At 33.3% G+C, this 25,514-nt stretch overlaps 1 protein-coding gene across 2 annotated transcripts in view; it reads left to right on the forward strand.

The window, feature by feature from the left end:
• LOC118198758 (synaptogenesis protein syg-2-like) overlaps window positions 1–25,514 on the forward strand; it is a 249,006-nt gene that overhangs the window by 93,838 nt on the left and 129,654 nt on the right. The window lies entirely within an intron of this gene.

Genomic DNA, 25,514 nt, shown 5'->3' on the forward strand with positions numbered 1-25,514 from the left:
TAAGTGCGAAGAACATGATATTTAATAAATAAAGGTAACACACAAAACGTTAAAAGAACGCCCCCTTGGAAGTAATTTAAAATTTGAAAACTTTCAGAGTTTTTTATTTTATCGCATCATTTTAACTACTTTCGTTCTTTTAGAAATGTAGTTTCGGCAACGATTCTTCATTCAGTTGTATACTGGACTGCTGACTGTTGAAAATCAGCGCTGTTGCCACTTGGAAAAATGAGGGCGATAATTCTGTGCAGTTTTCTAATTTAATGTTTCTCCTGGATACTGGACGTTTGTTGAGAGAAGGCAACGGGAGACTGGCTCGTATACACGTTACACATGGGAAAAACCACGATCTTGCATCAGGTTCTTCTATTTACAATAAAATTAATGTAAAATTCCTTACCTGCTGCATCTTCTGTGTTCGCAACGCCAGGCTTCTAATAATCACGTTTTCCAGTAAGAGTTTCTATTAGAACTAACAGGCCATCTTTGTCTTTTACTTATTTATTGAAATAAGACACTAATATACACTATTTACAAGGTAGAATTATTCTAAGACAGTACATTTTAATTGTTTTTCTCTGAAGTTCCGTTTTTACGCTCCTTAGAGCGGTTCCAATCTAGTCTCGTTCCCGGAACTTAATTACAGAAAGAGTAAAGGAAGTGATGCCCGCCATCTAGTGGCAAGAATGTGACATCGTCTCACCTTTTGATTTTACCTCGATAAAATGGGAAAATCAAAACAAAATTTATCAATAATCAAACAAAAATTCAAGTACAACTTTCACAAATATGAAAAGTAACTAATGCCCTAAAAATTAATACTTACAAAGAAGGATTACACATCTAAACATTTTCTGCATTACATTCATACCATATCCAGATAACATGTTCCAATTGACTACAGTTAGGACAATTAAATTTCTAAAATACTGGAAAGAAACAAAAATTAGTATAGCAATTTAAAAATATGTAACAGGTTTTACAGTTTTACGTCCATATCTAGTTTGATAGTTCATATCACTGTCACACTTATCGGCAGAATTTTTTCTGTTCATGGTGAAGTCACTAAACAAGTTAGCTCTATCAAGTTCGAGAGGATAAATACGTTTCACAGGTCTTAGAAGTTCACCCGTTGCAGTTTTCACTTTGACAACACGTACTTCGTTGTCTTTGCCAGGATATAGTTCTACAACACGACCTATTGGCCAATCTATTCTCTTCTTGTTGTCGCTGCCGACAAACACCAAGTCATTTTTGTTGATAGTCCGAGTAGATCGTTTAGATAGTTTTTGCACTAGGATAGCTAAATATTCATCACGAAATCTTTTGCGAAAATGTTCTCTTAAGTTCTGCAAGAACTTGTATCTTTTTGTCAGATTGATGATATCCAGGTAGTCTAAGTCTGGTACTCCGACGTCGTGCACATCTTGTAGAAACATTGAAGGAGTTAGTGCCGTAAGATCATTTGGATCTTCTGAAAGGTACGTAAGGGGTCTTGAGTTAATCACTGATTCGATATCACAAAGTATAGTCAACATTTCCTCATAAGAGACACAGGAATTTCCGAGAACATTTCTCAACATCTTCTTGACTGTTTGTACCAACCTCTCCCACCAACCGCCCCACCATGAAGCAGTTGGGGGATTAAACTTCCACTGTATTTTCATACTAGTTGGATGACATTCTATTTCTTTCCAATCTATCGATTTTAACAGATTTTCAGTTCCAACGAAATTAGTGCCATTGTCGCTGTAAATAATACTTGGAAGACCTCTTCTGGCAATAAATCTCCTTAATCCCAAGATGAACGCATTTGTTGATAAACTTTCTATCAGCTCAAGATGTATCGCGCGATAGACTGCGCAAGTAAAGAGCAAGATCCATGCCTTTTTTTTCTTTCCTTAAATAAAGAGGACCGGCTACATCGACTCCGGTCACTTCAAACACCAGAGCATCTCGAACTCGATCTTCAGGAAAAGGTGCTGGAACAGTCTCTATATTCTTTGCGTTATATCTTCTACAGCGAACACACTTCATAAGAACTTTACGCACTGTTTTTCTTCCTCTCAGGACCCAGAATTTCTGTCGAATATTGGCTAGTACGAATTGCACACCAGCGCGGGATAGTCGCAAATGGTAATCTAAAATTAACCTATGAACTAAGTCATGATTTGAGGGCAATACAATTGGAGAGAGAAAATTTTCTTCTTCCTCTCTTCTAGTAATCTTGGTCTTTAACCGAGTAAGGCCGTCTGAGTCAAAAAAGGTACAAAGGTTGCTAACTTTAAGTTCTTTGCCAAATGCTTCTATCTGTATTATCTTCCATGTTTTCTTTTCTACAGTTTCTATTTCAGGGACAGTGAGTTCTCCTGATTGTTTAGAATCTGGTCTTCTGCAGTTGTTGGTAAATCTGCATATCCAAGCAGTTATTCTTAACATTTTATGGTAAGATGAATATTTCTCAAAAAAATGTTCTACCCTTTGCGTATTTAGTGCAGAAATGACTGATTTCCTTTTTTCTGAATTCACTATTTCCATGTCCGGTACTTCCCTTTGTCTAGGCCATTCTTTCTGATTTTTCTTCAGCCAGTCGGGACCCTCCCACCATCTAACTAGTAAAAGTTGTAAAGTAATTCTTGATGGGAGGTCAGCTGGATTTTTTGTTCCAGCAATATGTTTCCACGTTTTTGGGTTTTTGGGTTTCCACGTCAGTTTCCTAATCTTCCTGACTCTGTTTTCCACAAAAACAGCCCAGACATTCTCTTCCCTTTGAATCCACGTCAAAACTGTTGTAGAATCCGTCCAAAAATGCATTTCTACATTTTGCCATTGTAAACCATTTAAAACAGAAGAGCATAGTCTGGCACCTATCGTGGCAGCTATCAATTCCAGACGAGGGATCGTAATAAATTTCACGGGAGCTACTCTAGACTTCGATGCTAACAGATGAATTTCAACTCCAGAATTCGTCACAGTTCTCAAGAAAACTGCAGCAGCATACGCATTACTACTGGCATCACAGAATGTGTGAATGCTACAGAACTTCCTATTGTCCTTGCTGGAATGTATCCAACGTACGAGAGATATTTCTTTTAAGAGAAAAAGGCTTTTATACCAATTCACAAAATTTTGTTTTGTACTCTCGTCGACTTCAGTATCCCAAGAAATTCCTGTTTTCCATAGGTTCTGCAACAATATCTTAGGATACAAGTAAACAGGACTCACAATTCCAATAGGATCAAATATTTTGTGTGTTACAGCGAGAATTGTTCTCTTCGTTATTATACCCATTTCAATATCTTCTAGCCAATTCAAAGTTAAATTATCTTTCTGAGAGTTCCATAACAGACCCAATACGGGTGAAATAGTTTCCTGTTTCAAGTTATCTCCGTTATGTAACCAACCTCGAAGATCAAACTTTCCTTCATACATTATTGCTCGAGATTTTTCGATGAACTGGATCATCTCGGATTCTTTGTCAAAACTGGCAACAACGTTATCTACGTAGAAGCTACGCAAGCGTTTAGCTATCATCTCCGTATCATATGAAGAATTTTTCATGTACTTTTGTAGATGGAATTCTATAACAGCTGCCAAAAGGAAAGGACTACTCTTAACTCCAATACTACTCTAGTATGACGAAATATTTTTGTTTTCTTTTCTTCCACATCACTCCACCAGAAAACCCGAAGCCAGTCTCTATCTTGAGGCTTTACACTGATCTGTAAGAAAGCCTTTTCAATGTCTGCTATAGCAGCAAACTTGCCTTCCCGAAATCTCAACAAAAGAGAAGGAATTAGTTCTATCAAATTTGGTCCACACTCCAAACACTGATTTAGAGTAGGATATGATTGTTTCCTCGCAGACGCATCAAACACCGGTCGAATTGGTGTTGAGCTATTTTCTTTGATCACCGGTCCTATGCGGTAAATAATGTCCATAGTTAACCACTATATTTTCTTTAACTTCTTCGATCACTCCTAAGTTACACCAGTCATTAAAAACTGCATTGTATGAAGAAAATAAATTTTGAGATAGAAGTTTTTGGGTAGTAGATTATAGACGTTTCAAAGCTAAATCCTTGTGGGTAGAAAGTGGTACATGATTCTCCGCCCACGGAAGTGCGACTTCATAACGTCCCTCTTCGTTTAGAGATACAGAATTTTGGAACTGCAATTTTGCTTGCAAATCCCTTTCTTCTCTAGCCTTTTTTGTAACTGGATCTGTTATTCCGATAACATCAAGCCTCCACAGTTCTGACAGCGTGGCATCAGAAATATGTAAAGATAACGAAAGCGTGGAAAAGGAATTTTCTATTTCATAATTGTCAGTGTTCGCTTTCCCCATGACTGTCCACCCAAGTCTTGTATTTACAGCAACTAATCTTCCCCAAGGAAGAGCTTCGATTTTACCTGTAAATAACAACCCCTAACAACAACAGCTAACAGCTGTTCTGCCCCTAACAACAAATTAACCTCTTGGGGGTTCTCCTGGAATAATCTGCAATTTCCATTTTCAAAAACATCACTGACGTAAATTCCTCTTCTTCTAAGTTCCCTAATCCAGTGTATATTTTTTATTTTAGGGACCGAAGAACATATTTTTCTTTCATGTAATACATTGATTTCGCAATTATACCGTTTATCTACGCTACCCAATTTTATTCTATAACGTTTATGTTTTTCCGAAACTTCTATGCCACCGAAAAGTCCGTGGGTTACACTTTGTTCACCTAAGCTTCTTAATTGTAACCTTTCTGCTGCATACCTGCTTATGTATGAGTTTTGACTTCCGGTGTCAATTACCGCTCGAACTAATTGGTTATTCCCTCTTCCATATATGCGAACAACTAAAGTTTGCAAATATACTTCTGAACATCCTGCTTGATTTGAAAGTACTTTATTTTCTATCTCTTCGTCTTTTTTAATTTCCGAAACCTCGACAGAAGGATTTTGTTTATTACACATAATAGTTGCATGTTGTTTTTTACAAATAGAACAAGTTATTTTTCTTCTGCAGTTTCGCGCCAAATGGTGGGGTTTAAGGCATTTATAGCAAGCACATTTCCTTTTTAAAATGTCCCTTTTTTCTTGTAATGATAAGCCGGAAACGAAACTACAGTCATAAATCTTGTGGAATTGATTACAGAAGACGCAGTTCATATTTTCCTCCCTGCATTCGGATTTTGTAAACAAATCTGTAGCGGTCGCAATTTTTGGTTTATTATGTCTATCTGAGAGACCATATGCGCTTTTCGTTGCAGGGGGGGGGAGGAAGAAGACTGTCGCCGATCGGATACTTTTTGCTGTTGCGAAACCGTTGACTTTGTGCGTTCGCGGGATGAAAGTTCTGCGTGTAAAAATGACATTAAATCTTTTATGTTATAATCGGTGCCAACATTTTGTGTTCTATGAAATCCAAGCGTTAATTCTGAAGGCAATAACTTCAAAATCATCGGACACAGCAAAGCGCTGTAAGATTCCGATACAACATCTAACGCTTCGAGACATCTAATCTGTGTTTGTACTTTATCATACAAATTACAAAATGCTTTTATGTCATTCGCATTTTTAATTATTCAACATCCAGCAAATTATTCATGTGTGCATTAATAAGAATATCTCTCCTTCCAAAACGGTCGTGTAAGATTTGAATTGCTGAATCATAATGTTTCGGCGATAACGGAAGTCCTTGAACGCAACTAGCAGCTGTTCCTCCTAAATATGCTTTCAGGTAATTAAATTTGTCTACTTTATAAAGGAAGAGATGTCTATATATAAAGGATGTCTATATATAAAGGAAGAGATGTCTACTTTATTCAATGATTCGTTATTATGTATTGAGGACTCAAAACTATTCCAAAAAGTAAGCCATTGACTACTGTTCCCATAAAATACGGGAATCGAAAGTTTTGGTAATTTAACATTAGGTGTGTCTTTTATATTTTGCTGAGTGTTCGGTGCATTTAAGTCATGATTAAGTTCCTTAATCCGTTTCTTAAGCCTGAATTTCCATAACGTTATCTTCTCGCGATATTGTTCTGTAATTTCGAATTCATCTACACTCAGAATTGTTTCAACTTCTACATCGGCATTAGATAGTGTTTTGGTTTTAGCATTAAGCTGTTCTAACAATTCTTCGAGCTCATTAATACTACCTTCAGATTTATTTAATTCACTTTCGATTTTCTTAAATAGTTTTGTAACGGCAGTTCTTAAGATACTTCTTTTCTTTTTTAATTTATCTACTTCTGCCATTATCTTTCTTAGATTCAAACACTTACACAAAAAACATCCGTTTCATGAAAAAGAAATATTTAACTCTTACTTAGAAAACAAAATTATTCTTTTGCTGAATACTTCAAGAACAAGTATTAAAATCTTCAATTTTAATATTCAGCTTTTGGATTCACTTTATTAGAACTTTTCAAAAAACCTGGCGTCCCTGTTCGGGCGCCAAAAAAATTTTGCATCGGGTTCTTCTATTTACAATAAAATTAATGTAAAATTCCTTACCTGCTGCATCTTCAGCGTTCGCAACGCCAGGCTTCTAATAATCACGTTTTCCAGTAAGAGTTTCTATTAGAACTAACAGGCTATCTTTGTCTTTTTCTTATTTATTGAAATAAGACACTAATATACACTATTTACAAGGTAGAAATATTCTAAGACAGTGCATTTTAATTGTTTTTCTCTGAAGTGCCGTTTTTACGCTCCTCAGAGCGGTTCTAATCTAGTCTCGTTCTCAGAACTCAATTACAGAAAAAGTAAAGGAAGAGATGCCCTCCATTTAGTGGCAAGAATGTGACAGGTGACAGGTGACGGAGGACGGGGACGCCTGGTGTTTAACGGAGGTAAACAGGCATATGTCCCACGCCCTCCCCTATATAGATACAAGAACTCCCTGGGGTCCCACAAGAGCGCACCGGGAGTTACTGAGCCTTCATGAAAAAGTTTACATGGCCATACAAGGGCTATTCCAGTTTGACATTGGTTCTGTACAGATTCTTATGTTAATGGTTGACCTGGGTGTTCATAGGCCATAATGCATACATGAAACATAACATTACATACATGATATGACATGACATTAAACTTATACATAATACTTGCATGAATTAGTACATACATACTTACACTTCACATGACATTAGACTACACATACATAATGCATGACATTAATCTACACTTATTAGAGTTATAACCTGACTGTATACTACGTTAAGCTAATGGTATTGCGAACTTGCTAAGTTACTTTATAACTGGATTACTTATAGTTTACATTATTGCTATTACTTCTTAAATGACATTATGATATATAACAAGATAGGCACACATACTTTGCCTTATAATCATATATGCGTTACTTAAAATAATACACATGGGGCACGCGCTAATGACTACATTACCGATTACGTTATGTTAAAAGTACACATAGTATGACGTATTACACTCATTGATTAAATTACTTACATTACACTATTACTTACATTACTTACATTACACAGTTACTTATACACTTACATATTTACAATTTTAGACATAACACCTGCTATGTTACAATAGAGACATAGAATTATTGCGCTGTGTATGTTATTATTCCTATGGTGGTTGGCAGACATCCTGCCCTAGAGCGCTCAGCTGCTGTATAATTTTACATATATTTCTTATCGCAGGTGCGTGTTTGATGATGAACCTCTTGTAAGGTACTATATCCGTAGTGGGATATGGTAGGTGATGGCTCGTCGTGAGGCTACAGTTGAACACGTAGTGGTCGGGAGAGCCAATTTTCCCACACACACACGCTTCTGTCATGGAAATAGCACGCTTATAAAAGAAGGTGGGAAAAGGGCCATGCCCCGTGATATAGTTTACTAAAGGGGGTATGGCCTGTAAGCGTTCTTTATCTACTACAGGGTAGAACTTGAAAGTCCTTCTGCCGGTATCTCCATTCTCCCATTCGTGTTTCCATTGTTTATTCCCTATGTCTCTTAGTTGTCTTTTTAAAAATGACGGCGGGATTAGTGCTGAGACAGCCTGTGCATTATTGTTGATTGCTGCCTCATTGGCCAGTTGATCTGCCATCTCATTGCCTGCGATCCCAGAGTGGCCTCTTACCCATTTTAGCTTGATGTTAGATTGCTGGTTGCTATGCAATGTCTGTTGGATTTGCAGGATTATGGGAGATGTGTGATGATGATTCTTTAATGCCTGCAGCACTGACATGCTGTCTGTGCAGATTTCTGTTCGTGCAAGTTGTATGTCATGTGCGTACTGTATTGCCGCTTCAATTGCTATGGCCTCCGCCTGGAAGATACTATTGTGAGCTGCAAGATGACCTTTCCATTGACTGTGAAGTGTACCATGCTCATAATAAGCATAAGCACAACCCACTCCGTTATCATGTTTGGAGCCATCTGTGTAGAATTGCGAGGCGACTGGTACATCCTCTATTCGCGGCGTAGATCTCTTTGCTATTTTGACGTGTATGCCCGAGTTTTTATGTGCTGGGTGCACGTGCTGTGTGCTGCCTGGTGTTTCGTACTGCAGCGTGCTGAAGACTGTGGTGTCGAGTGCAGCATTCTCCTTTAATCTTATTACCCGCTCATATATTGCTTGCAAGAATGTGACACACGAAAACGCCCATGCAGCCAGCCCGTTCGCGAGATTCGAACCTCGGACCGAACTACCAGTGTTCAGCGAACTTTACCGCTTGGCCGCTGGTGGGCCTCTTAACAATCAAGTGTTTAAGCATTAAGGCGAAAAAACCATTCTAGAGCCCGCTAGTGGCCAAGTGGGTAACATTGCTGAATGCTGACCCAACTTTGAATCCCAGACAACAAGCTGGCTGCATAGAAGTTTTTTTAATTTTTTCCATTTGTAATATGAATGAAAGCAAGTTTCCTTCACTTAGGGCGAAACCTCTTATGTATTTTATCAACATTTATTAAACTAAAAAAATCTCTCTGGTTCTTGTGAAAATGAATTTGGCTGTGTGTTATCTGAAAATATATTATCCAAAATGTCTGGGTTCCAATTATTTCAGATAAATGCAATTTGATTGTATGTAAGAAAACTACTTTTTAATTTGCTCCTTTTGTTTGAGACTTTAAAAATTGTGAAAAGTATATTTATGTGTGTGTGTGTGTAATTTAAGCCGTACTTGATTTACTGCAGTAACAAACAGTGTGTACCCAAGCTCTGAAATCTTAAAAAATAAGCCTCTTTCTCAGAGGCAGATTGGATAAAATCACTGAGCACTAGTAATTCATACCGGGTTAGAGTTTCTGTTAACGGGATACTGCATTCGATTAGCATTGTGTTTGCCCTCTCGAATACAAAAAAATTTCTTTTAGGTATTCGTCCGAAAAGACACCTTTCGTTTTAGGCAGAGAAATCTCACGTGCTTTGCAAAAATCAATTAACCAAACAAATAAAGCAAAGGAATTAAAATTTGATGTATAATCTCAAACCCTTTGCCTTGAAAACCTATTAAAGTCCGGAACTTTGTATATGGTTCTAAATGCTGAACTGCCCAACACTTATTCATGGAAATTCAATCTCCTTGCAATAAAAAATTAAATTAACCCCAAATACAATTTCTTTTACAAAGTCTCATAAATATTAATTAAAAATGTAAAATATTCTTGTCTCTTAACCGTGTAGGTAAATCATTCTTCATCATAAATCAACACTGTCCACAGAATTTTTAAAACTCTTTTCTGTTTTTCATCCTAATTCCATTTTTAATTAGGAGCTCTGGCAAGGAGCCATTTTTCAGTTACTCTTTTTGTCCTTCTTCCGCTGTGGTTCATAATAGCTTTCAGTAACTTTAAATGCGACAGCTTAAATTTTGTTATCGTTTTAAAAATAAATTATAAGAAAATATTTTGCAACATTAGCAGTTTTATTAACACTTAAGCATTATTCTGAAGTAAACCTCTATAAATTTTCAGTGAATATGTCATATCTTGACTTTTTGCAGTGCGCTTTATATGAAATCAAAGAGCGAAAACTGTTTCTCATTTCAATTAAAATTCTTCCAGTTAATCATTAGCAAGATCAATATTTTTAATTTTGGCATCCAGTTTAATCTAAAGTTAATTTTAGAAGTAGATTTATATTAATGTATATTTATGCTTTACTTTCATTAGTTCCACAACTGAATCATCAGTTCACCAATTCTTTTCTTATAGAAACGTTTATACATAGCACGTTTAGAACAGTTCTTTTGATTTATAATCGTAATAAATTGTTAAACATTGTTTCCTTTTACTGATAAATCTGTCATAATATTTTTTTCATCTCATATATTTGGTCAGCGAAGTGCTAAGAACTGAATTCATAACAAATCGAAATTTGGAAAAAGGAAATATATATATATATGATTGTTTACCTTTCTACATACATTTCTTCTAATGCCATATTTATCTTGTTATACTCATCGAGATTCGGGATGCCTTCGTAGCTCTTACTTCTTGGAAAGCTTATTTTTCCCCTCGAACCGTTTTCGGAATTTCTGAAAAATGCTTCAAATGTGCCCCGTTAATATAATTAATTGCCTTGAAATGGTTAGTTGATACTACAACGAAAACCTATTGTTCCTTAAGTTCTGTCCTCCAGTCAGTAATAGTAAATATAAAGTATAAAATCAAATAAAAATTTCATTAAAATTTCTTTCTCTAAGCAGACGATCTCTTTCTTTAAACAGACTTCTCCTTAAGCAGACGATATTTCAGAGAAAGTAAGTTACGACGTATTTGCAGTCACAACTACTAATTAGTATTATATTAGACAGCATCAGGGGAATTAGTAGAAAATATTGTCCTAAGGCACTTTATATTTCCTCAATCTATGAGTGAACAGTAAAAAAAAAGCCCCAAGATACTCATTTTGGCCAGAAATGGATTTTTTAGAGCTTTCTCACGTGTATTGAAAATGAAAATGAATTATTTAAAAAAAATTCACATGAAAGTATCCAATCCTACAGAAAGTTTAGCCTCGCTTGCTTATCTCACGTGCCTTATTGTAATTAATTGAGGCAACCCGGTAAAACTCCTACTTTCGATTAAATCTCATGACTTCATTGCCTTCAGATGAGCAAGCTGATGCACTAATTTAAAGATCTAAGGCTCGTTTTTAGTCTAACTTGAATGTCTGCCTTTTAGCATCTCCAATGCCTATTTACACGTTTATCTCTTGACATACTTGTATAACTTCCCTAAAATGTAAATGGGTCATAAACATTTACTGGATAAATATGCTTTAAAAAGGAAAAATATCAGTTATTTGAGTAAGAAGTTATAAAACATATTGTAAAAAAACAGGAAATTTTTCAAAAAATTTTAACGTAACCAGAATACAGAATTCAGTTTTTATTAAATACTTTTATTCGCAAGAATGAATCATTGTTTTAACATGGACAATGCTTACATATTCTAAGATTTACACGTATTTTGACCGGTTTGTTGATATAAAAATCGTAATAAATCTGTCGTGCCTTTTTTTCCTTGTTTATTGACTCATTTTAATTACATTTCGGAGTCTATTAATGAACAATTGGTTAAATGCCATAGAACAAAATTTTAGTACGGAACTTAAATTAAATTTTTATGGTTTTTTAACCCAGAAGGACTAATTTTAAACATTTATTAACTCCTTTTAAAGAAGCATTTAAATATTGAAAAATTCCCAAACAAATATAACGTTTATGTGAAACCAGAATTACACTGAGTACGACGATTATTTTTATTATTTTCGAGCATAAATTTAAACTTAGTTCATACTTAACAACTAGCTTCACAAGAACTGAGAAAATTACTGAATCTATTCAAGCATATATTAAATTAATAACAAAAAATGTGGAAACTGTAGGGAATAATGCTATGCATTTCGAGGTGTCGATCTGGAGATACTCATTCGTTGTTCGCAGCTTGTTGAAAACTCCCTTCACGGCATAACCATTGTGGCGGAGCCAAAACTCTTTAGGCATGCGAGTCACATTCTCTACGAGTTCCTTTCTGAAGGAAGCGTCCGTCTTCTTATCCCCTTCCGCTGTTCGAGCTCAAACTTTTCTGATGTTCCGTTATCTCCGTAAAGTCTTATCAACGAATATTGAGGGCTTCTTCTCTTCTACCCTCTGGCTGTTAGTCTAACTTACCACAATCTGAGAGATAATGAGCTAAGTCCACAAATGCTTGCAGGTTCTACAAGTTTCTTTCACCATCTTTGTTCTTGATGTTGTCATTCACGAATGAAGATTTTAAGTTTGTACAATTCATAGAGTTAAGGAGGAGTAAAATTCCCACGTCTATTACACTGCATTTATTGGAAATAACAGAGTTTTCAAAATTTGTTTTGGTGCTACTTTGGTAGACGGTTGCACGGATTTTAGCGACTTTTTTTGGCGAGCGATACGACTTATCGTAAACCCATTGCTGAACAAGTTATTTATGGTAACCGAAACTTTGTTGTCAATTTATTTTAAAAATAATGCGTTTTATTATGCATAAATTAAGTGCTTTAAATATTATTTATGGCTTCTAAATATTAAAAATCAATTTAATTTTGCATTTTTATTTGAAATAAAAATTTTGTTGTTTATGATATTTTGTATAATTTTATGTTGTGGATGATGTAATTACCATGAATTATTGGTATCGGAATAAAAAATTGCTCTTTGAGACCTTATTTTGGCCAACCTGGCTTTCCTAATCAAACATTTATTTATAAATTGGTACAAGGTTCAGAGGAAATTTATTTTAAATTTTTGGATGAAACCTCCTTAATTGCTTCTTCAATGAAGTGCGAGAGATGTGGATCACAGATGAAGATCGTTAGAATATGGTTTATTTATTTGGTTTATTTATTTATTTATTTATTATATTATGCGAGTGTGTGTGGTATTTATCAAAATACGACAGGTAAAATACTTAAAAAAATGTAAGTACATATTTTTATTTTACTTTATAATTGTATACTTCAATTTTTATTAAAAAATTAATACACTGTTTTCAAAAATTCCTGAGATATTTATTGCCACATATGTTTTAATGTTAAATAATTATATCCTATAAAACTTATTTTAAAGTATTTGAATTTAACTAATATTTTAATTCTTTTAAACGTTGGTATGATGTTTTTAATTCGATATTCAATTTAAGTAATATTTTAATCCAATTAAATGTTGGCGCAATGTTTTATAGCGGTATTTTTATTCTGTTGTATGAAAGTAATAATTTAACCTTACTTTAGCATTTTATACTTTTAGTAAATGTATTTATTTACATTTGCCAGCCATCTTAAAAAACATTTTCAACAAAAAATTAATCCATTATTTTTAACAATATTTATTTTTTTAAAGTTTCGAATACTTTACTATGCGTAAAATACGTAAAAATAGCATTTTTCAAGATGGCTGACGATTGTAAAAACCGCGCTAACAATTGCGCCAATGTAAATCGCCAAAAATCCGTGCAACCGTCTACCAAAGTAGCACCTTTGTTTTTCCCATTTTTAAACAGTCAAAAGGAAACAATAATTTTTGCATATTAATAAATTATGTAACCAATACTTTAATTTCTTTCTTTGTTTATGGTACTCCTCCATCTTCATGTCAACTTACTAATACTGTTGCGTGCGTACGGGTTCGTTCAGAAATGAATGCACAAGTCCAATGAAAAATGAGCAAAATTTATTATTATCACTACAAAAGTGCTTAAATTTCCTCAGATATTCGTGAAGTATTACAATATCTTACAGTAGTTATCTTTTAACTACTCAAACGTTCAAGAGAACTTAATTCAAAACAGCTAAAGAAAGCTAATCCGCGAATTCGCTACAATCAACAAGAGTAGTTTTCTAAACAAAACAACAAACTAAATAATAATAAATTGAGAGGTTTTCCTCCTTTTTATAAGATTTTGATTCGCGCGCGAGAATTTTCTGGAACTTTCTCGAAATCAAAAAGAGATATTTATTTATTTATTAAATGATAAATGCACGTGCTCTTGTATTTTTAATTTTTCCGGCTTAGCTTTCTCATAATATTCGTTACGCGCTGCATTGCACAGGGAGTAAAACAATTTAATTTAAAATTCTACTAACATTAGCTATTTAAATGCCAAATCCGTAACAATACCATTATTACAAAAATTCGTTGGCTGCCATTTAAAGAGTTTTGTATATTCTTAAAATTTGCATTTTTTTTTTTTTTTTAATTTGAATGATTTTGTGATGATCGGAACAAGCGAAGACTGATGAGGCAACATCCAGAGAAAATACAAAATTAGTTACAGTTTTCCAGCTAGACACCCTGTACCATTTGCTGAGTTGCCCTTGCTTTATTCTGGTTGAAAGCTGTTCTGTTTTGATTCAAAAATGCTGGGTGCTTAGCTGTTAAACCCATCTTCAAATTGTTTAGTTGTAATCAGGCGATTCTTTTGTCTTTAATCTGCTTCTTTTTCAAGATTTTATTTTTAATAAATTTGTTCTGCTTTTTTAACTGTATTTCTCTAGATGACTTACACAGATGGTGTTTACATACTTTTAGAACGATCTCGGAACCTTTTAATTAATGTTTAAAATGTAAAGAGTATTTTTTTTAATCTTCGATCTGACGGTCTATTTCCTGGACTATAAGTCTTATAAAGTATTTTCTCCCTTTTCCAGTATGTGGTATAACGGCAGCACACTCGAAGCGTATTCAAGAGGTCCAGGTTCAAGTCCCGATAAGGGCACTACACACTTTTCCAGTCTCCTGCTTTAAAATAATCTAATGGTTCTACAGTGGCGACGAAACTAAAAGATGGTGGACAATAACTTGTCGCCACCAGGATTTGGCGAGTGGGTTCCTTAATCCCCAATCGGTCGGTCTTTAAAAGGGAGCATTCATTGTGGTGTAACGGTATCACACTCGGCGCGTATTCAAGAGGTCTAGGTTCGAGTCCGGGAAAGGGCATTGCTCATTTTTCATGTTTCCTGCTTAAAAATAACCTAATGGCTCTAAATTCTACATCTTGATTTCCATGACAATAGGCCTTTTCGTAAAATTCTCAGGGGTATTAATTTCCATTCCTCTTCCACTACTTTCTAGAGTCCATCAACCGTGGTGGGATTGCATTTAGTAAGAGCTCTTTACAAGGCACCAAAAGTATAATAGACTGTAGATAAAACATAAGGGGACTTCACGGGAACACGTTGATAAGGTTTACATACAATACCTGTATCTGTCTTCAACTTTCAAGGAATCCAGTATTACTTTTTGAAGTATAATTTATTGGTTTTTCTTCAGGAAGTTTAACTCTTTAAAAGTCATTGAGATAAAGAAATGGAAATTTTCTGTAAATATCGGACGTAAAACTTGAGTTGATTTTAACATTTTTTTCAGCCAAAACATTCATTGTTTATGTTAGTCACTCTGATATTTTTTGCAATGAAAATGTTTGTTCTTTTCTATTCGTCAAATTTAAGCCTTTATTTAAAACTGTTCATTTTGATAAGTTATAAGGTATTTCTCCCGCCTTTCTAGCGTGCCTTCGTAGTTTGGTGGTCTGCACACTGGGCCGGTATTCCATATGTCCGCTGTTCGATTCCCGGCGAAGGCGTTGTTAATTTTGCATCTTGCCTGCTTCCAAAAAAATAGCTAATGTCTGTACAGTGGTTCCCGAACTAAAAGGGTGTTGGATAATGATTCTCCTCACCCAGGATTTGGCGATTGGGTCCTCTAAAAAACCCCAGTCGCCCTTTAAAAGGGGGAGTATATAAGGTATTTCTCCCGCCTTCCTCGTGTGCCTTCGTGGTGTGGTGGTCTGCACACTGGGTCGGTATTACAGAGGTTCGCGGTTCGATTCTCGGCGAAAGCGTTGCTAATTTTTCATCTTGCCTGCTTCCAAAAAAATGTCTCTACAAAGTAATACCTCTTTTTTATTTATTAATAAACTGTTTAATTGTACCTGGATAAATTTTGCATATTTTATCTGAATTGAATGCTAAATATATTACTAGATATTCAGAAAAATCAAAAACTAAGAAACCATTCAATCCCTGAATAGCCATGATTTTCGAACTCGTATTGTTAATTGCCTGTTCTTGTTAAATCAGACTCGTCTGTAGCCCGAATTGAAGTGAAATGCAAATTGCAACAATTTCAATTACGTAACATAAACGAAAACTTGGGTATTCACTGCACACAGTTTTACATAATAAGCAAACGAACGGGTTATTTTAACTAAAATGTTTTAAAAAAAACCTTTTCATCGCTGACATTTTTTTTTGTTTGTTTTGTTATGGGGTCTATCAAATTTTGTATATTTTTATTGAAACGTATCACTTGACCATAACTGTCGAAGTTTGAAGGTGTTTCCTTTTGTTCATTTCTTAAACTGAACGTATCTTGAGTGCTTGATAAGTATACTACCAAACACTCAACTCTGTGTTTATCTACGTGATGAATATGACGCGCTCTGCGCATGCGCATGAAGTGTTCCTTAAAAAGTAAAGTATGCATACATGTCTATGCATGTTTTGAATATATCTTACGAACAGAACTACAAATTTTAAAGACTGCACAGAGAACTTAAACTACGAATGTGTATGCGAAAATATAGAGCGATCTTCAAATAATAAAATAAATTCATCGTATATTTTGCATTAATAACTCTAAAAACTGGAAACTGGTGCATTTTACGCGCATTGTCTAAATGTAAGATCCTCATTAAAATCTTAGAGAAATGTTATTACTCTCAATTAGCAATGAAAATCTTGTCTATGGTAGATAAACATCAACAACATAAGAGCATGTTGTTGTCAACTGAAGATGCACAAAATCTTTCATTTATCTTCGATGATATAAAGATGTGTTTTTCAATCAGCAGAAGAAACTGACTGCTTAAAAAGTTCTTTTATCTGTATTTCTCAACAACACTTTGAAAGAAGTGCTATTTATGGCAAGAAATGTTATAAGTGGGATAGCTAAAATACATCTTAAACATCTTGCAAAATTCTGAGTACAAAATTTAGAACTCTATTTTTCTATACACTGAAATCTGCAACCCAAATAGAATTTTGTAGCAGTGTAAACCTCTTCTATACATATGTTTTGTGTTTTATAGCAACGTAAAAATTCAAAGCAGTAAACTTCATAGAAATGTAAAAAGTCAAACCATTATACATATTTCCATTATACATATTTCCATTATACATATTTCTTTGCATAATTCTAGTCCAGTGATAACATTTTTTTTTATCATTCTTTCAACATTTCTCTGTTCATGACATTGTAAGCTCATTATTGAAATACAAAACCAAACATAGAATATTTTTAATCCGAAATTGTTTTTTAGCTTAACTTTAGTCAATAGTAATGATTTAGTTATATTAGACAGCAAAACAGATATTATTTTTACTTATAAGAAAAATAATTTTACTTTTATTTAAAATTTTATTTTATTTATTCATTTTTGTAATGTTAATTGCAAACTCTTTGTAGGGGTTTATTTTAATTTTCCAATATATATATTTTTTTAAATTTTAAAACAACTTTTCTGAATTTTCTTGTTTCCCACCTACAATTAATTCTCCACCAGAATGAATTATTCAATATCGCGTTCTATGTAAATGAGGCAGAACCACTATTTAATGGGAAGTTTCAGATACCCCCACAGAAGAGCTCAGAAGTTCTCAGCAGAGCGTATTCTGCCTTATGATCATGTCGTCGCTTTAAGCTAATCTTACTACTTTCGGCCGTATTCTTACGTGCCTGCTAATTTTCGCCGGTGAGGTTTAAAGAAGGACCAACTCGGTTACTTATTTCTGTACAGCTTCGGTTAAGTTTTAGTTAGTCAGAATTTAGTTTCTTATTTCCTATCTATATATAATCTCTACATATAATAAAAAAATGTGATGCGTACACCACATGACTTCCTTGTGCAGAATATTAAATTATACGCATTTTTTCTTGCATTTCATTTAAACTTATTGGATTGAATTAAATCTACTTCGCTGACAGAGCATAAACCACAATAGAATAAATGCATTCTTTAAAATTCACTCTATTTGTTTACCATAGCGACACTCTCGCGCTAGGTTCACTTAACAGTATTATATTTCGTTCATATTATAACCCAGAATGCACAAAATTTACGTCATTTAAAGAATTATCTAATCGTTGTCACATGTTCTATTAAATTACTATAATAAATCTAGAACGATGTATAAAAGAAACTAAGCAAACAAAACAAAAAAGAAACACTTTATCACAGACGATTCAGTATTTCTCATTCAATTAATTCCGTTCTCATTTCGCGACAAGGCAAAAATACATAAAAACTCAAAATATCTATATTAAAAATTACGATGTAAATCTTAAACATTTATTTTCTCGAAAAAAATTCCAGAAAGGATTAAGCATGATTTAATTTGTAATAATAAATGACGGTGTTACTTTTGTTGTTGCGAAGCTTAGTCTCTCTAGATTGGCAACAAATCTACTATTCTGCTGTTTCAAATGTAGACAAACATGTCCGCCATGTTATTTAAACATTAGACTTAATCGCACTTAAACAGCTTTTAAACTGTTGATAATTCTACAAATATTGCATTGAGCTTTTTTAAAGGCATAAACACCTTAACTGGAAGATATTAACAACATAATTCAATAATTTTTAAATCAAAAAATGCACAATTTACAAACATATATAAGAGTAAAGAAACTGAGATCACTGAGCCGGATAACAGAGTGGATATATATATAAATATATTTATATACGTTTGGTGCGGCCGATTGCAACCAAAATACGAGGTACACATCTACATGTTATAGTAGTCATATATACAAAATTTCAACGTTCTGAGGCTACTCGTTTTTGAATTATGCGAGATATATACGTACGTACGTATAGACACCCCGAAAAATTCTCTTCAGAATTCATTTTAAAGCAGATTTATAATTTTTCTGGGGGAAAGAGTCCTTTATTCTGTCCTTACGTACAGATGTCACGCAAAAACATCGTTAAATTGCATTCGACAGCCGTCAAAATGGATATTTTCATTGAAATATGCTGCCTGAAACTTTTCGCGATTTTACTTCCTTGTACTGTGTCTGTGTCTTTCGTTCGTGCTGCGCGTAAGCTAATAGACCCGGAGCTATGAAATTTGGCACATATATGCATCTAGACAAGAGTCAGTGCACTTCGAAGCGATTTTTTCAAAATTCGAATCAGATTTTGTTTTATTTTATCTTTCTTGATGAAATCGCATCATTTTGAATAGTTTCATTCTTTTAGAAATATGGTTTTGGCAACAGTTTTTCATTCAATGCTTAGTATACTGGACTGCTGACTGTTCAAAATATGAGATAAAATATTTATTGCTTATTTTATTGTTTTTAAGATACTGAAAAGTTTAGCATGATTTTTGTTTTGAAGCGGGAAGTTGATAATTTATTTATTAGGATAATTAATATTTGTGTTAAGGGATATTGCTTAGTTCATGCTGCTTATTATCTTTTGATTTTCGGACACGCACATCGCAATCTTCTTATTTTAACGCCCATGTGTCTCGCGGGGCACAACAGAAAGAATTTCCTATTTTATTTTTCTCTATCTCTTTATTAGCTAATGGCAAAGAGGTTTGTATATTTTGAATTATGGCATCCGCAAAGCACAATTTTGATATATTATTGCTTTCTAATGATAGTTTCATTCTTTCAGAAATGTTCTCTTGGGCAACAGTTTTTGATTCATTGCTTTGGATAATGGACTGCTGACTGTTTTCTCTTGAAAATATGAGATTCATTGTAATTTTTATATTATGTTTTAATTATGTATAATTTTAATTATATAAAATTTTTGCATGATTGTTTTTAGAAAGCAAAGTTCTTGACTTCCTTTATACCATTTGAATTCTTGATTTTGCAACGGGAAGTTGGTTAACTTATTTATTAAAGTAATTTATATTTGTATTAAGGGATATTTCTTATTTCATTGTAATTTTTTTAATATGTGATACATTTTTATTGAATATTTTTTTGATAAAGTTGTTTTGCAGAGTAAAATTTTGTGTAGGTTTTATATTTAATGTTTGTTGTTCCCTTTAGGCATTTTTACAGTACGTAGCGGCTAGTATAATATAATTTAAAAACGTCAATGTAATGTTTGGAAACATTTATTTGAAGAAATTAGCTATGATATAAAAGATTGAAATTTTCTACATTTGCTTCGTCTGTAATTAAAACGAAACAATAACATTTCTAAGATAAACATCCCATCATGGGATGAATTACAGAAAGAAACAAGGTTGATATCAAATCCAGATAATATTTCTCTAAAACTTCTATAGTCCACTTTTCCCCTTCGGTTACGCACACTGGAAGAATATTCGGCAGTTCGTTTTTATGATTTTTTTCGCTCCGTTTTCCACTCCACACTGCATATGAGGTGGTGTCTAGAAGGAAAGCGATTGCTTTTGGATATATTCGTTGAAAGTGGCGACTAAATCAAAGTTGATGTTTTTCCGTCAATGATGGAAAAGAACTTATTTTTACTCTTTTGCTTGCAACAGAAAAGGGAATTTTTTCCTCGAGCGAGGGGAAAAATCATGTAAGCCCAGAAAGTATCCGGCTTCTTTTCATTATTTTTGAATTTATTTAGAATGGTATGGAATGCTAATATTTAAGAGTGAAACTGACACTTTTCAGCTTAAACTCAGAACTGTTTGCTTAAAGTTGTAATTTCACTGAGCCATAAAAAAAAAAATGATAAATGTGTGTTCTTAAAATGCTAAAGAGAATTCCTAAGTGCGAAATCATGAAACATATTATTTTACGAATAAAAAACTGGCTAAATATTTGTCTGTTAACTATTTATTTAAACTGAGTATTGTAAGTGTTATTAGGCAACAGTTCATATCATAGTTCAACCGTTTCTCCTTTCATTAGTTGCTTTAAGATTTAAACAAACAAAACTCAGTTTCTTCATCAAAAATGTGAAAAACTAATAGAATATGAGTATCTTGTTTCAATCTCTACATACGCAGAAATATTATTTAGAGGAAGATTAACATCTCATAGCTAATATAGCCGATGTTATGTGGATCGAAATAATTCAATGGATATTAACGTCCATTCCATGGAATTTAATGTTAAATTTTCAAGAAAGTCAAATAAATATATTGATGTATAACTTCAATTTTAACAAGGTCGTAAACATTCTATTGCGGAAATCATTACTGCAATCGAAAAAGCTTTTAAATTCAACGAAATTTCTGAAGCAGAGAAAGATACGATCCGGCTTAATTACGATGTCATCTTTAATAACAAATTATTCTTTTCAGTTCTTAAGCAAAAAAAGAGGACACCATTTTGAGAAATCGTTCATTCATTTTAGCCCAAACATGATTACCAAAGATAATAAGTGTGACTAAATCACTACTTAAGAACGAAACCAAGACATACGTTGATAAAGTGATGAAACTGATAAGTGAAAGCGCATTCTGCTCAGTCCCCAAAGATCCTGCAACCTCTTATATACCGAAAATTAAAATAACTATCAAGCCATCTCTTATATTTTCAATTCAGTTAAAAACTTGTTTATTCTACTTTTTGCTCTATGCTAAGTTTTATGCTCTTCCCAATACTCATAGATTTGTAATTATGTCGGGTTTTAACGAAAGTTTTCCGCACAGTAAATTTTGTCTGAGCAAACAGTTGGTTTTGGCGTATTTAATCGTATTTTGTCAAACGAGTTTTGACATCTAAAATAAAGAGACTTGCATTAGAACACTGTGTTGTGAAATCTGTAAACAAATACCGTTATCATTAAGTACAATGCGTTTGAAATGGAGCTATCATGCTACCAAACTAGAACCATTATTTACTCCCAATTCTGTTGCAAAAATGTCAGCTACAGAACGTTATCAAATCATGTGTACAACTTGTACTAATGTACTTGTACAAAGCGCAATTTGACCAACAAAAAGAACATGTTTTGTATCTGATATGATTGCCGTGGTATAATTCACAAAGAGTATCTGGAAAATGGTAAAACTCTCGATATTAAGGTTTACAGAGAGATGCTTCGAGAAAATTCAAGAAGTTTTGGAAAACTGTGCAAAAACTATGTCTGTAAGAAATTATCAATTAATGTGTTTCTGACATAAGAACTTTCAAAAATATAATTAAATTTGAAATCGTAAAAATTCGATATGTCACTTTTCATTTTTAATTACAATTATGATAATTCTGTAGCTAATATTGAACAAATATATAATTAATTATACATATTTACAAATTTTAATAGATAGATATATTTTTATCTTTCTTTATTAATATTAAGAAAGTAACGTGCATTTACATTATAAGGTATTTCTCCTCCCGCTTTCCTAGCGTAGCGTGCCTTCGTGGTGTAGTAGTTCTGTACGCTGGGCCGGTATTGCAGAGGTCCGTGGTTCAATTCAAGGCGTTTCTAATTTTTCATCTCTCCTGCTTCCAAAAAAAAAAATCCTAATGTCTCTGCAACAGAATTTGAAGAGACATAATCTACAGAATATTGAAATTAAGATTTCTCAGAACTTTGCTGAACAGCTAAAAAATTATTACACCTGCCTAATATCGTGTAGGGCCCCTACGAGTATGCAGAAGTGCCACAATATGATGTGTTATGAAGTTGATTAATGTTTGAAGGTGAGCTAGAGGTAATTTACACCACGAATTTTGCAGGGCAATCCACGAATTCTGCTGGAAATGCCCACGTCCATAGGCATGCACAATGGACATTAATGAGTGCAGGTGATCGGACAGTATGCTTACTTATCTGTCACATAACAGAGTCGTATCGAGATGTGTCATGGGTCCCACATCACGCCAGTTGCACACGTATCATACCATGACAGAGCCTCCGCCAGTTGTATCAGTCCTCTGTTGACATGTAGGCCTATGGATTCATTAGGTTGTCTCCATACTCATACACGACCATCCGCCCGATACAATTGGAAACGAGACTCATCATAAATTTAGAAATCTAGTGGCTTATACATTTGATAATGCAATTACATTAATAGAGTATGTAAAAATATAATGGTTTACACCTTTGGCAGCACAATTAAATTTCAAGATTTCATTATTTAGGCATCCCACGTTTTTATTATTCGCGACATAAATTTATGGATGAATTCTTTAATCTATTATTCCCATTAAACTATATGAAAAATTGTTTTTCTCCTTTTAGTGCATTAAGTAAATATTGATATATTTTGTTTGTTAAACGAAAATATATGCGATAAACCGTTTAAACATTAAATAAAAAGTGTAAATCGAATTCTGAAAACATCATTTCGCTGTATTACATTGTCGTCAATAAACAGTGTGTATACAGAATTTGTAGTCCGTAGCTTATCAGGAAGTATTAAAAATCGATGACAAATTTCCACATACAGTGAAACATCTTAAATGAGCTAAATAAAAGCTCATAATCGGTCTTAAAAATAAAAGAATATTATTTTTTGGGAAATGTAATTCGACTATTTATGAAGTAAGCCAATTTAATTGCATATTATTTTCTCGTTTGGATAAAAATTATCTAAAAATAGTTAAGAATAATCTAAAATAATAATCTAAAATTTATTTCTCCATTAAGCTGCGTGCAGTGCGTATGATAATTGTATGTTGATGAAGAAGAAGGTATTTTGTTTTATTTAATTTATGATATTTTAGTTCGTGAATATAAAGCAAAGGTAGCAGATACAATATAAAGAAAGTTGAAATACGTATATAAATTTAACCCAGTTAAAGAAACTGATCTTTAAAAAAAGGTAAAAATTTTGGTATATTTTGACATTTTAAAAGTACTTGACAATCGTAAAATGTTACCATAGAAAATATCATTTTATTGTGAAGAGAAAGATGCTGTGTTTTCCAAGAATTGGTCTAAATTGTTAACAATAGAAATATTAAGTATATTTCTGAGTTTGGCAGCGATAGGTTTAAAAATGTGTATAATCAAGTAGGATGCCTATATTTGGAATTTGTTTCTCCCAATAATTATTTCGATGCTTTTCCACCACAGCTTATTAAATAGAACAAGGAATATAGTTAAAAAATCTAATTTTAAAATTAAATTTTTGGATGTAATTATTTGTAAGTCAATTTATTCATGTTTTTCATTTCTTGGCATAATGTACTTCCATATCGCAGCTACGATTCTTAATAAAGGGGATTTTAAAAAGAAATTTGTTTCGAATTTCAAGCGGATTAATTTCATGGGCATTAAAATTCAACCGATATTATTCATCCGTCAGTCTTAATGCATTCCTTAATCCCTTTTTCTTAATAAGATCGGCTCCACTACTGAATTTTAATATAAAATCATTTTTTTTCTTATATCAAAGAATTAAAAAAGTATTTAATTACATAATAGGAGAAAAATTTATGAATTTTCTCTTCTCTGTCTTAATCTAAAGCAATCATTTTTCAAAAAGCTTCAGATGAGGTCCTAAACTATTTAATTATATTTATGAAGTTTTCACCTTAAGATATGGAACGTTTTAGTTAATTTAAGTATAATTAATATTTTATTAATTAGAAGTTTTATTCTTTTGATAATTTAAAGGACATTCGATTTCATTTTATAGAACTCTACCAAGACGCTTTCGTAAAAACGTTTTCTTAAAGTTCTAGAGTGTACTTTAAGAAATTTTTTAAAGTAAAACACGTTTAAGCATTCCGTTGAACAAAGGATAAAGGAGCTTTATATCAATAATTTCGGGAATTAGTTACAGTTTTTTGAAAACCAGTTTTTTTTTACTAATACATTCTCTAGTGTTCGCACACATTTTTTAATGTGATGAAGTCATTTGAATGCATAATACATTTTAAAAGGAGGAAATATGAAAAAGATTTTTTCTCGAGTACAACTTCATGTATCTGCGTTCATACATCTGCGTTCATGTATCTGCGTTCTTGTTCCGTTAATGAACAAGAATAATTAAATTTTCCGTATATTAAAAGTGCTATTTGAAAACTAATCAGCTTCTGAAAGTGAACAACATCAAAAATCTAGTTAAATTATAAACATTTTTCTTTGTATCCTAGGTGAATTTTTTCTATTTCTTTATAAAGCAAGCTGAATATTTCCTATTTAACAACCACGGATGTTAACTTGGGAATTTCTGAAAATAGTAAATTAGGTATTTGTGGGAAATTTGATTTTTTTGTAATTCATATGCATGGTTTCACTCCATTCACCAGTTCGCCAGTAAGTTTCACTTGGTATTATACCATGGGAAGGTTTGAAGCTGGTGTGCTATAGAAAGGTTGGAAGGAAGTCAACCATTATCCTTCACAATTATAGTGAGCCAAAATGTTATTGCACTCTTGTGGAGAGGATCCCAGGAAAAGAGACGTGCTCAAAGAAGTCTTGGTCAAGATGGGTCACAAACCTCAGATGTTTACCAATATAAGTCCTTCGTAACAGGTGCTGGTTATTTACCAGCAGTTATCTGAAAAGGCTTTTCTATCGTCAA

The sequence above is a fragment of the Stegodyphus dumicola genome, chromosome 1 (assembly GCF_044657685.1).
Source record: "Stegodyphus dumicola isolate Sdum_Otavi_A_Nest chromosome 1, ASM4465768v1".
NCBI lineage: Eukaryota > Metazoa > Arthropoda > Arachnida > Araneae > Eresidae > Stegodyphus > Stegodyphus dumicola.